Raw genomic sequence first — 13,973 nt, forward strand, 5'->3', positions numbered from 1 at the left:
CTTAAGGCCCAAGGCTTGAATGATTTCTTTTGAAAAAGTATCCATTCTTTATTTAAAAACTTCAATAAATGTACCAGTCCTCATTTCTCTTGATACTTTGGTTTTTAGACCACAAAAAATGAAAATTGGCCTTGTACAAAATTTTAGCAATTGATTGGCTTTTCTTGGATGTTAGCTAAGTCTATTAACTTTACAGTATTTTCTCCTGTGGTCATGCTAGTACACTGTAGTCAGACATTTTAATTTTCTCACAGATAATGTTCATTTTACCTCACTGGAATCTTCATTATTTTTGCAGTACTTCTGAAGTCTTTTTTTCCGTACAATCTCTAGACTCTCAGTGCCTTCATAGTCTATGGACAGGTATCACCAACTAAATTTCTTGAATTATCAGTGCTTTTAGTTTTTAAAACAATCCTCTTACCTGAGGGACTTTCTGATTTACAAAGAGACATAAGCAACATTTAGTACCAGTAGTACAATTCTATGTTTCATCCCTCATGAGGAAGACATTGACTAGGTGTGATTTAAAATATTGTGTGCCCTACTACATGTTTTCCCCATACAGATCAAAGGAGTGCACATGAAGGCTGAGTATTAGATTTTTGAGTTGGTTTTATTACAACTAAAGAATTTCTACTTTAGTAGAGATGAGAAGCTGCAGATGTACCAGTAGTTGTAACCCTTTAAGGCTTAGAATGCATATTAAGGAATCTTTAGTTCTCTAAGGGCTTTGAAAATATTAGCCTTAAGATTTGATTTGGCTTTTCATTGAGCTTGGTATATTGAGTACAGGAACAGATCTAGTGAACCTTCAAGGTATTTTAAACAGAATATTCAATTAATTAGAAATTTATTAGAAATAAATTCATTGATGTCACTAAGACAATGAGGTTTGCATTTCATTGAGAAATAAAAATAAGAAAGCAGAGACAAACACAGAAACTTCTTTAAGAAAAAAATTTTAGTTCATCTTAAAGATGGCTTAAAAGAAGAATGAAAAAATCTCCTTTAGATCTATGTACTTCAAAAGTCTTCTAAGATTTTCTGAAAAAGCGGCCAAACGATACATTTTTAAATGAAAATGTTTATCTGATTTGTAATAAAATGCTAACTATATTCGAGGCTGTTGAGTATTCAAAAGCAATGTAATTCAATGTTTCTGTGTACAATATCATAGTGCTTACTAGTTCAGTTCCTTAGATATTACCTAATGGAGAAGGATGGAGGAAATAAGGAGAAAATATTATTCTTACTGATTCTAAATATTTGCTATTCTTTAAAGTGTTTGTCACATAAAAGAGTAAAGCAGCTTTTACTCTGGGATTTACAGTGGAGAGTGTTAGTTCAAAGAAAGAACAAAATATTAAATTTTCTGATTATAATGAAAAGGAGGACTGTATCTGCATGCTGCAGTCACAGGGAAGATGTTCCCCAGCCAGTTCACTCCCCGAGACCGATGGGCAGTGACGATAGTGGCCACCCCCGGACCTTCACTGAGCTCCCCTGGGTTTTGGGGCATGCAGGGCTCGCAGCTCCCTGCAGCAGAGCCTGCGGCGTGGGGAGCACAAGCAGCAGCACAGTGCGAGAAACCAGGCAAAGGAACAGACAGGGGTCACTTGTTTGAGTTCCAAAGAAGGTTTATTTCCCCAGAAGAATCAGGGACAAGTGACAATAGCTGAGGGCAAACGAACCTGCTTTTAAGGAGGGGTGGGAACAAGGGACAACACAACCTTTTACCAATAGGGAAGGCATTAGGGGAGGGGTGCAGGGCTCTCCGATGGAAGCCAGCAAGGGGAAGGAGCAAACCTTGCAATCCAATCTTGCTTTTAGGAGGGGATGAAGGCCAGGGAACATTCCAGAAGGGAAAAAAGGAGGTACAAGGAGACTGACAGGTGGATTGACAGACACTTGGTGGGAAAATCTTGGGGTAAAGAACTCAGGACTGACCCAATTAAGGAAGCCAAATGGGGTACATGGATCGAACCATTACAAACTTCTAACAAGGAATATTTAAAACCTACTACAGAAGAACAAACTGCAAAACAACAGATTACCACATCAGACTAGGGTAAAAATAAAATAAATTCTCAGTGGTTATAATGAAATTGTGTTTGTATTACCTAAAGTCTAAAAAAAGAAATAAACAAGAATCTAGAAATCTCAACTGAAATTCTACTGAACACTGAGGGCTACTGCCAACAAATTTAATTTCTTCTCAAAATAAATGTTTAACCTCTCTCAAGATTCATGAATCTCAAGTACTTAAATAGCTACTGTGTTTCTAAATAATACTTTAACTTTTAGAAATATTGTAATAATGTTAAGAAAGAAAATTTTTGATCGGGTTAGTAATTCTTAGCTGAATGCATGTATGCATATCTCAGAAGCAGTTACCTTTTGGCTGAAGTCATGTTTGAAACAAATAGCAAACATGACTTCATAGAAAACTATACTTCTAAGCCACACATAACTGACAGGTAGAAGGTAGTTGTCTATGTCACAAATAACTTAAGATTTATAAAATGGTGTTATCATCACAAATGAGGAAATCAATGAATGACAGTCCCAAGGAAATTTACTATCAGTGTTTGTGTCACTGCATTTTATTCTTTCTAGGTTTGTTTTACCCTTTCTCTTTATAGCTTCAATACATTTTTTTATAATTAAAAGTATATAATCTTGCTCTTTGGGGGTGGTGGTAGTGATGTTTGGGGTGGAGATGCTTTTTATTTGCTTGGGGAAGGTTTTGTTGACTTTGTTTTTTGGTTGCTTGGGTTGTTTGGTTTTAGTTTGGTTTGTTTTTTAAACCTGTTTCTTTTGTCTTTAGAAGGACTAGGTACTAAGTTGAGATGGGATAATCAGTGCACTGCAGTGAGAGTTGACAGGAACTGAGGAATATCTCCAGTGTCTGGCAGGAATATATTATTGAAGTACACAGCACAATTCATACTGCTTCTTCCCCCTTTCTCAAACATTCCTTGGAGATGGGTTGGTTTGTTCTCTTCCTAGGGCACCATCAACATCCTTGAGTGCTTGCTTTTTCTTTCTCTCTGTGGCCACTGAAGCCTTGGTATTTAAGATGGTTTACTTTTATTTTAGTCTTGCTGGATGGTAGGCATTTCCTCATTTGTGAGGTATGTGATATCACACCATCAATTTATTAACACCTAAAATGGGAACATAAATTTTACATCAGATTATATGAAAAAGATACATTTGATCTTATGTATGGGTTTTCCCGTTACACACTTTGATTAAGATCAGTGAGATTACTTCAAGGCTAAAGGATTAAGATTATGGTTTTTTCTTTTTTTAAACAACAGCAAAAGTCCTCTGTTACTTGGACTCATTAAATAAAGCTTGAAACTATCTAACCTGTGGAGAAATTTGCCTTTTTTTTTTTTTTTTACAGGCGCCAAGACCACACTTCTACATTAAGAGATTATTTTATTGAAATGTTGTGTGAGTTTTGCTCATAGAATTTCTTCTCTCTTTGTCTTATTACAGGGTTTCAACAGCAAATTTAAACCCAATAGTTTTCCAGCTTACTGCAGTCTCCATAACTGGAATACAAATAATATTTGCAAAAAAAGCATGTCACCTCAGTATATAGTATATTAATTTCTTTTAAAGCTAAAAAAGGGAGTTGATTTTTTTCTTTTTGTTTATGTTTATTTCCAGGTTATGAAAAGATGTGTGTGTTTTTTCTAGAAAAATATATATGGAAATAAATGGATTTACAGTATTTTATCTGTATTCCTTCATTTTTCCTCCCCTCTTAATTTGTCAACTTTGTAATTAGATCAGGATCAGACCTAAGAGTTTCACTTTGATTCTGCAGCAAATTAAAAACTGCTTAATCACTTGTTCTAGTGCAAATGCACTTCTTTTAAGCAACATTTATGTTAATTTTGTCCCAGATAAGATTTTGCTGCCATTCACTAGCATGAAGTTTAATTGGTTCTTTTGGAGACATCCCAATTAAGTGCATTTTCCAAATAAATGACTGCTAAATGAAACATAAAAAATAGAAGGCCAAGTACATTAAATTCAAAGCAACATTTTTTAATATGCATTTTTTTTTTTAATTCTATCATTGCTAGACATGCTTTTTGGACACCACAGGTTCCATGCTATTCCTTTTAAAAGCCATGAAAGGAGAAGTGTTTTCTTTCATTTCCTTGTAGCTAGTGGCAAAACGCTTCCAATAAGTGTCCAAAGTAAGAGTTTATCTTGAGAGGATAAATTTATTCATTTTTCCCCTCTACACACAGTTGAGTCAAATAGCTTTCAATAAAAACACATTTCAGGAAACAATTGAAATTTTTTTCTATCTATGTAGTGGAAACCTTTTCAGTGTACCAAACACTTCACAGAGGTTCTAAAACTTTGTGTTTGAGCCTCCTATTTTGAAATTGCTTGATTCTTTTTCTTTGCTGTGCATGCAATTTCTTATCTGGCAGAAGCCACCAGACTGAAGATAGTTGGCACATATACTTAAAAAGTACTATAGTTAGAAAGCAAATAGGTAAATCTGTACTTGCTCTTTCACATGTTCTTCTCTCTGTTGAATTATTCATTCAAAAGTGGAGAAACCAATACTAGAGTCAGTGTTGGGGACAGAAATGCTAACCCTTTCAAGAAGGCAGCAGTTCCTATAAACGTGCATTGACCTAGAATTGTTTTTTATGCTATTAACAGTACAATATGACATGGTTGGCCTAGAAGAGACAATTTGGAAATTAGTGGCTATCCATTTCAGTCAGTCCTTGTGTCAAATATGGAAACAAAACAGATTTCATCCCAAGAAACTGTAAGTGAGCCTGAAATTACCATGCTGAATCTCTGATATATTGGAAAAGCTTACTTTCACTTTGAAAGTAAGAAAGTACTTACAATAATAATTGGGATGTATGGCTCTCCAGTGCATTAAGCAAATACAGGAACTGAATCTTCTACTTAGCAGTCAATAAATTCCAAACACAGTAGAGCAGCCTCTTTGGTACTAGCAGTAAATGGGCAGAGAGTCTGCAGATAATTAGTTGTGAGTTCTAAGTGATGACTAAAGTTCTTTGACAGAGTTATTTCTCTGCTAAGCAACATCAATTTATTGTTACAAGATTTATAGTTAGTTTCTGCCTCTTACTTGATATTGTTCCAGAACCCACAGTTCAGATCCAAGGTACATTTTCTGGTGAAGTTTCAGACATATTTTTGTAAATGCTGAATGAGTCTTCATATTTTAACTTCAGCTAAATGCTATGGAAATTACTGCCTTTTTTATGGTATCTATTAAGATTTGAAATTGATTGAGTTGATTTTTTTTTTTTTTGTTTGAGGGAGATACTGCTTTGAGAGACATTTCAGAAGATAAAAGATGGAATAAAGAAATGTGACAGATAATTATGGCAGCTGAAAATTTGCATTAATACAAAGTTCTTTATTTTTACAGTTTTTTTATTATAATTTGATTTGAATGTCATGTGGTACAGCATACATTCCATATTTTGAATAAATTTCTTTTATATATTCATTATAGTACATTCAAAATAATGAGCAAATGGTCACATGATTGACATTGGTATTATTTTGCTGTTTTGCTCACTGATTCTTTTTTTTAAAATAAGGTATACATTGTAATATTAATTAACTGGACAGATAAAAATGGCAGAATTAGCCATTATTTTTCAATCTAAGGCTCAAACACAGTACAGTACAACCAGAAAGTAACTGGTTACTGTGAATAATCTGATCCACAGGAATTTTGTTCCCCTCTGTTTTTCCAGTATGACTGTGAAGCAATGGGATATAGGAGACGTATCCATCCTAGTAGCAGAGGGGCTTTATGAGTTGCTGTGCATCAGATGACATGCTGCATCATGGTAGTTCACTGAAGTTCTTTAAATTTGAGCACTGTAGAGTTAAGTTGTATGGTACAGGAAAGGACTTATTTTGGAATTTGACCTGAGAATCTTTGTTATTTTTATTTTATTTTACATATTTTTTCCATTTTTTATTTGCTAGTTTAGTAAACATAACACTGCAAGATATTTTTGTTATGCAGTATTTATTTGCAGATCTGTTTATTAGTTGCTGTTCCCTGGGTTTATAAAGTCATACATTACCTTACTATTTGAAACATTTTCTGCTTCCTGCTTAATTGTTCAAAATCTTCCATTATTGATTTCAGTCAATTATTCCAAATGTTTATCAAGAAAACTTAGTTTAACTGTAGGTTAATCTTTCGTCTGGATCCTAAACTCAGGTGAGGTAATTTATCAGATCTGTAATGTATTACCACAAAAGGTTATGAGACCTTAACAGTATTTCTCCTAATTTATTTATTAATTTGGGAAGAAAGACGTACACAAGCTGTCATAGGGAAAAGTTGATGTGAAAAAGCTCAGATCTTGATGGCAGCTTACCAGCTCAAACAGACTGGTTTATTCTGTCTATTCTGAACTGGCAGGGAAAAAAAATAATAGACAAACCTTGCTACATAACTGCTGCTGGCTTCACCTCCTCACAATAGACTTAAGGTGGAAAAGAAGAGGCTGATAAAAAACCTATGAGAAATGCCCCAATTTGTTATAAATATGGAGGAAATCAAGGAGTCTGGGCTAGGGCTATAAACCCTAAGTGCCATAAACAAGTGGTAGTGGGAGGTGTGTAGGTGCTACAGGTGAGACATGGCTCTCACCTGCTCTAGCCATACTCACTAGTATTAAACACAAGCAAACTAACAAAGCAAATAAAAAAACAAAACACAAAACCTAAGAATAAATATTATATATCACTAAATGATGTGGTTTGCATTTTGTGTCCAGCAGATATCAACTCCCCAGTAATAGAAACAGATAGGTAAAAACCCAGTAAAGTGGAAGAAAACCTTATTTTTGGAATTCAAGAAACCCATATGTTTCTTGGATCAGGACTGCAAGAAAGTGTGAATATTAGTAACTTAAGAAAGAACAATTTTAAGTTCCTTTTCTGCATGAAGACCACTTGCTTAATTTCTTGCTAGACTCTGAAATGTCCAGAAATCCTGAATTCAATATAGCAAGATTATTATAAGGGTGAAAAAGGAAAACATATGGTGTTCTATAATCCTTTCTAGCTGCCTGCTGTAATTTTTGTACTTTTCTGTTTTCACGGTACACTTATACCACAGTAGCATACAAACGCCTAACAATCAATGGTGAGGGAATATTTCCTAAATTAAATCATACACATTAGATTATTTTAAAGCAGTTATTTTGTTGCAATTCATTTTTATGGCTTTTATGACTCCTTACAATGCTCCAGTGCTTCAACTCAGATGACAGATATTTTCTACAATGGATATTTTATTTTGAGGAAATGTGGTTTTCAGAAAGTTTTCTGAGGCTGTGATGTGAATCAAAAGTTTATACGATTCTCTTTGACCTTGGGACCTGGTCTCTGTTTATCAGGTTTTCCTTCATATATATGTTGAGATTTAATACTCAGATTTAACATTTACATTTTGTTATAGTCCTTATTTCAGCGATGATGTAGTCAATCTTCTAGTGCAGAATTCTGTATTGTGTGAAGTAACTGGAAAAAATGGGTCTCCAGGTTCCTGTGTATGCTGCGCACGCCTAGCATCTTTGCACTTGGGGGTCACCATGGTTGTGAGCTCCCTGCTGCCTGCCGAAGCCACAGCCAGGTCATCTGGCATCTGTGAGCAGGCCTGTGTGAGAGACAGAAACATTTGGGAAGGTGGGAGAAGATGGAAAAGATGCAGAAGGGATGCTACTGCAGGAAGTCTGGTGACACGCTCTGGGAGGACGTGCTCAGTGCCAGAGAGAGTGCTGCTTTGTGGGGCTGGAGGTCACAGGCAGCATTGTGTGAGGCAGGGGCACCCTGGAAGGGCTGTGACTTAGGGCTGCCCCTGCTGCAAGACAGGGCAAGAGTGAGAGGCAGGGAGCATCATGCAGGAGTCATCGTGCTCTGGCCCTCAGGCTCTTCACCACCAACACCTCACTGAAGGATCTGGTAGGGACTGAATATGCAGCAAAAGCAAAGGGATGCTGACACTCACAAGGGGAGACAGAGGTGCTTGCCTGAAGCTGAACCTGGGTAAGGGGAGGGGTAGGAAAACTGCTTCTTTAACTATTTGCTGAACTGTTTGATTTTTTTTTTTTTCTTAATGGATTATCAGAATTTTTGTGTTAACTGGCAGTAATGAAACAAAGTAAAATTCCACAAGTTAAGAAACTTTTGCCTGCAACAATCTCTTGATTTTAACATGTCTGCTCTTAGATGTCATTCAGTAAAATGGTGTAGCAAAAACATTTTCTTCAGACAATTTCAAAGTAAATTAAAAATGTTTTGTAAGGCACATATAAAGCTTGCTGAAAAAATGAATATTTCTGTTGTGCTACATAAAACAAAAAGGGAACGAGAATAGGTAGCAAGCAAATCCAAGGCAGATAACGTTTTTCTAGATTATTCTTGTATGATAATTAAGGAATGGACATGGTTGTAAAAGATATCCAATGGTGGTTGATCTTTTAGATGTATATACGCTGGACTATCTTTTTTGTTGAAAGAATGAAAATATTTTTATTCACAGATTCAGACTGAATTTCTGTACAAGTTGATATTCTTGATTCTTCTCCCATAAAAGCAAGCTCTGTAATATTTCCTGAGCAGTGTATGTTCATTACTAAACTTATGTTTATATTGTTAGTAATCCTGACACAGTTTTGAGTATGCATGCATACTCTGATGCTTTCCAAGTGGAGGTCTCAGCTGGCCCTCCAGCTACTCAGAATAGCTCTTACATTTTAGCTGGTAGAGAGAGTGAGTTAAACATGATAATTTCACTTCAGAATCAAGCCTGTAGGAATATATTCAATTCGGAGACCAAGACAAAAATCTTTTTCTTGCTGATATTCTGCTTTGTTAAGGGGGCCTGCAGCAATGTCAAATTTGATAGTGTTCCACTCTCCAAAGCACAGGCAAAGTGATTGGTATATGAAAGACAAGGAAGCACTCTGAATGTGTTGTGGAGACAGAGAGGTGCATAACTGGCTTTGTTTCAGCATAGCCAGGTTCTGACATGGATTGTGACTCAAAAGTGGGCTGCAATGGCAGTGTTTCAGGGATTATTTTGTTTTGTTGTTGTAAGGCTATTTGTTAATAAAGAGCTTGGTAACTCTAAAGTGTAGGTAATGGCTTTTTTTTTTTTTTTCATGTTTAACATAAAAAAAAAAATTCTAATTTAAAGAATAGGCATTTTATTATCATTAGAAAATAGACCACTTTATAACTGAAAATACAGTTATTAATTATAATATATCATAATAATTATTCATAGAATATAATTTGTGACATACCAGTTGTTTGTATACAGATAAAATCAGTGCTGTTTTTTGAGGTAGAAAAAAAAATTGTCAAGTATCATCAGAACATTTTACTACAACTCAGAGGCATTAAATAAGAAAGGTTTGCTATTTGCTGCCATATGAAAGTACAGTGGTCACAGCTATCTATTTTTCGGAATCCTGCATATTATTTCTTCATTGTCTATGTGCAAGCATATGCAATTTCAAAATATCTACCTTCTCTTCTATTTTCTTAGTATAATAAAATGCAGATTTAATTAATTATATTATTATATAAATTATATAAATTTAATTAATTATATTATTATATAATTTTATAAATATAAACTATTTCCTGATAATAGTGATGTCACTGCTTACTCACCTAATGTAAATAAATCTGACTGCTACGTTTCATGTGAAATATCAGATATACTTTTAATTTTCCTTTTTTTCTTAAGGTTTGGTTAAATATAAGTATCTCTTTGACTTGTGTAGGGGTAAGTTTAGGGAAGACTGATTATATAGGTTCTGGACTGACAATTTACACAGTCAAAGATTTTCTACTATTGTGTATTTGGTTTGAGAATTATCAAAGTGCTCCACTGGTTACAAGAGAAGCTTAAGAGTAAAAAATCATGTGCAGAAGAGAACATAAATGAGAGGGAATCCCTTGACATTTAGAGGAGAAAAAAAAAAATAAAGAAAATTTTATAAAAGATAGAGGAATGTCCTCATCCTAATACAGTATTTCAAAACAGAACTGAAGAATGAATACTATTGGGTTTCAGCAGTCTGAGTGCTCAAATGTGTTCCTAAATAGAATAATGACCTTAGGAAATTAAAATACAGAAGTTTAAAACTTGGCTGTGTTTTGGAATGTGCTATATGGTCAAGCTTGCTTTACACCTTTACACATGTTAACTTTGCAGTTCTATTGTGTTATGTCCTGAATATGTTCATGTGGGAGGTCATTTTTATAGCACTAACAACTTCTCAGCTAGTGAGCATGCACAGTATGCATATCATACAGAGCCCAGCCCTAAGGTGTGATTTTGGGTCATTAGGGAAAGGAGTTCCTTTGACAACAAAGGTTCCTTGCTGTCTTTTTAAGAAATTAGTTCTGTGAGGATTATTTCTCAATTATTTTTCATACTACCTTGTTATAGACCCTCAGCTATGTATATGTATGGCATTTATGTATGGCAATCTCTAGCAGACACTCAGGAAAGCTTGTAGTCTGCAACTTCTTAGTTTCCAGTCACTTCATGGATGTACATGCTAGGGTAATGAGATCAAATAATGAGCTATTCATCATCTGAGACCTTTGGGTCTGTTCTTTTAATGAAGGGTTTGGAAGCGAATAACCTTTTCATTTTTCACTTCATGGAGTTTTTCTCCTAAGCAAAGAAAAAAATCTTGCTTCTCTTGTTTTGCATCTATTGGCACACTGTAAAAGATTCCTGGAAGCAGTGTTGGCAGGCAGGTTATTGATAAGTTTGCACAAGAAATTTTGCAGCACTGATAGACTAGTTTGTTTAGATATGTTTAACCACTAGATTGATACCCATGAACCACACATAATTAGAGGATATTTATGTACAGAAATTGAGTAATGAATGTTTTTCAGGTTTGAACACTTGCATATAGACTGCAACAGACTTTGCCTTCCTAATGTCAAAATGTTCTCAGAGTTCAGCCTTCTGGATTTTGACACGTTACATATTTTACATATGAATGGAAAAGTATTTAGGAAGTTCAGGAGTGTACTAATGTAGCTGTATATCCTTTGACATACAAAACAAAACATGATAAATTCAGTTTGAATGCTGAAAACTTTTATGTGGAAAACTTGTGGAAAAGGCATTTATATATAGTAATATATAAATTACCATTTCCTAAATTGTAATATTACCTGCCTTTATAATAAAGGAACGCTGCACCTAAAACTTGATTTTCTAGTCTTTCCATAATGAAGTTTATCAAACAAAAATCTTAAGTAGGAGGAAGAGCAGTGTAATAGATAATAGGCTGGCATTGAATCCTAGGCCCTCTTCTGTGCCTGTTGTGTACAGGCTAGTTTCAAAAAGATCAGCAAAGACTGATCATTAGGGAGTGGAATTAGAAGTCCTGAGTACAGTATCTAGACTCTATGGACATAACAGAGACTGCACGTTTACTGCCTTGCTATAATGGTTGAAGAAGAATATAGTTGAAAAAGATGCTTTCTCTGAGGCTATCAAGAAACATGAACATAAGTCTACTGTTTAGGTACTTGCTTTGATTTGAAACCTAAAACCCTTCATAAAGCTTTCCCCTTAAAAAAAGAAAACAAACAAAAAAAAAAAAAAAGAAAAAGAAAAAAAAACCACCAGAATTTAAGGCAATAATAAATGACATCTTAGTCTGGTAGGTCAGTGATTAAGTTTTGCCAGAAAGCATAAGATCTAGTTTAAATACTTTTTTTACACTGAGTCTCTCAACTTCTGTATCAACTATATGTGCACGATACTGTCTTAGTTTTGCTTGCTAGATACCTGATTCCTCTTGTTGCAGCTGTGCTTTCATGGAAAAGATCATTGAATCAGAGGGAAGATGCCTGTACTGGAGTGATCAAGATGTGTAGGGGTTTCTTAGAGTTACTTCAGGGTTTGACTTAATTCGTAGTTAAGAAGTCATTGGATAAAATTAAAAGCTCAGATTTATATATTTATCCATTTTCAGTGCTTGTCTATTTGATTGGAAGAGTCTGTGAAGCCTTTTACTGAAACTGCCAGGTGCTTGTAGAAAAAGAGAGGCGTTTCTATGCACCAGAGATGGATTAACCTCAAAGACAATGCTAAATGACAGAGATAAAATAGTTTATACTATGTATATGTTACATGAAGGTTCCAGTAAGTCAGTCCCTATTTGAAAGTGTATTTTTCAAGACAAATTTCAACAGAGATTAAGATTCAATACAATTGAAAGAGAAGTTGTTCATAATAAGAAATTTGTCTTTGTGGATCCACTTTGTGAACTTCTGATCGGCAGTTTTATCAAATTGTCATCTTCTGAAAATGTTCATGGGGCTTTATTTTATTCCCTGCAGCAGTATGAAATAGAGTGATTTTTTTTTTTTTTCCAGTGTAAGGGAATGTCCTTTTTAAGGTTGATTTCATGGTAAAAAGGAAACTCTGAGAATGGCAGTTTCAATTTCAAGAGTCACAGATTAATCAGAGCATATTGCAAGCACAGATGTCTGTGTGTTAAAAAATACTAACTGTAGTAAAAGGCATGAAACTTCATTATTGACTGACTGAAATTCTTTTTTTCCTAAATTGTCCCCAAATACCACTGAAGTGTCACAGTGTTGAAATGAATGTATCTGCCTGCTTCTAGACTCTATCCAAAGCCTTTGCAAACAGTGCTCTTTATGTACTGTTCAAATTTCTTATTCTGAACTCATTGGTGAACCCTTCAATACCTATCATACATTAATCTGTTATGATGTCTTGGAGTTGAAAGTTTCACTATGCTTTTCTGTACTTTATTTCTAATTCCAGAGGATAAAGAGAATTTTGGCTTTATACAGAGTTGACCTTTACCTTAATTATAGGTGCTTTGCTATCTCCAATTAAACATTAAGTATTTATACATCTTGGGTAGGTGAGATGATTTCCATATCCTCAGAAATGATGACTACACATTATTTTGATAAAAATATTGATTTTAAAGAGTAACAACCATATTCTTCATTACCCAGTACATTTTTGATTGCTTCAGCATGTACACAATGAGTGTAATAAACGAGGAAAATTATGCTACTTTGACTTGCTACTTTTACTTGCAATTGATTAATTTCTCTGAGGTTTGTAGGACTGTGTAGCATTGAAGATAAAATTGAACAAGTCTTGTATTTATCTATTGTTGAATAGGCTCTGAGGATGGACAGCATACATTCACGGTGGTAGTAAATTTAGAAGAAAAAGCTATGGTAAAAGATAAGTCAATCTGAAATATGTTTTATATTATAAAGCAGACTGACTTTTGAGAGTAGATATTTTCTTACAATAAAGGTTATATTACACCATAATAATAAAAATATGTGATGCTACATAGAGTAGAAAGTTATCCTATATTTCTGAGATTTTTAAATTGCTTTACATAAGGCACAATTTTTCAATGCATTAAACAGTTTGAGGCAATAATTTTCACAGTGTGTGCGTCCCACCTATTGGGAAACAACACTTGTACATGTATGTGAAGGCACAAAGTGGATCATACCCAAATTTTGAAGGTATTACATTGTTGTTGGTTTTGTTCCTATGTGAGTTTGTTTTCTCTTGGTGATGGTGATAGTGGTTTGGGTTTTGTTTTTTTGGAGTGAGAAGAGAGGGAAGATGGAGAAAACCTCAGGTACCTAATGGAAATTCTCTTAGAATTTAGAAGGTGACTGTAGAAAGAATTTTGAATTCCACTAGTGAAATAACAAGTACATCTTGTCAATTAGGGTCTCAGCAGTATATGCAAACATTTTACTTTCCTATTTGGTTTTATTTATATTCACTTACTAAGTCCAAGCAAAGCAATTTTAGTTGCATAACAACCACCTACACAGCATAGTGCTAATGTGCTACA

The 13,973-nt window shown here is 34.6% G+C and overlaps 1 long non-coding RNA gene across 1 annotated transcript in view; it reads right to left on the minus strand.

The window, feature by feature from the left end:
* Positions 1-3,024: 3,024 nt before the first annotated feature.
* LOC140682303 (uncharacterized) overlaps positions 3,025-13,973 on the minus strand; it is a 61,706-nt gene continuing 50,757 nt past the window's right edge. Inside the window, exon 4 of the long non-coding RNA XR_012053843.1 lies at positions 3,025-3,170. This is a non-coding gene — a long non-coding RNA (uncharacterized lncRNA). The remainder of the gene's footprint in view (positions 3,171-13,973) is intronic.

The sequence above is a fragment of the Taeniopygia guttata genome, chromosome 2 (genome assembly GCF_048771995.1).
Source record: "Taeniopygia guttata chromosome 2, bTaeGut7.mat, whole genome shotgun sequence".
Taxonomy (NCBI): Eukaryota; Metazoa; Chordata; class Aves; order Passeriformes; family Estrildidae; genus Taeniopygia; species Taeniopygia guttata.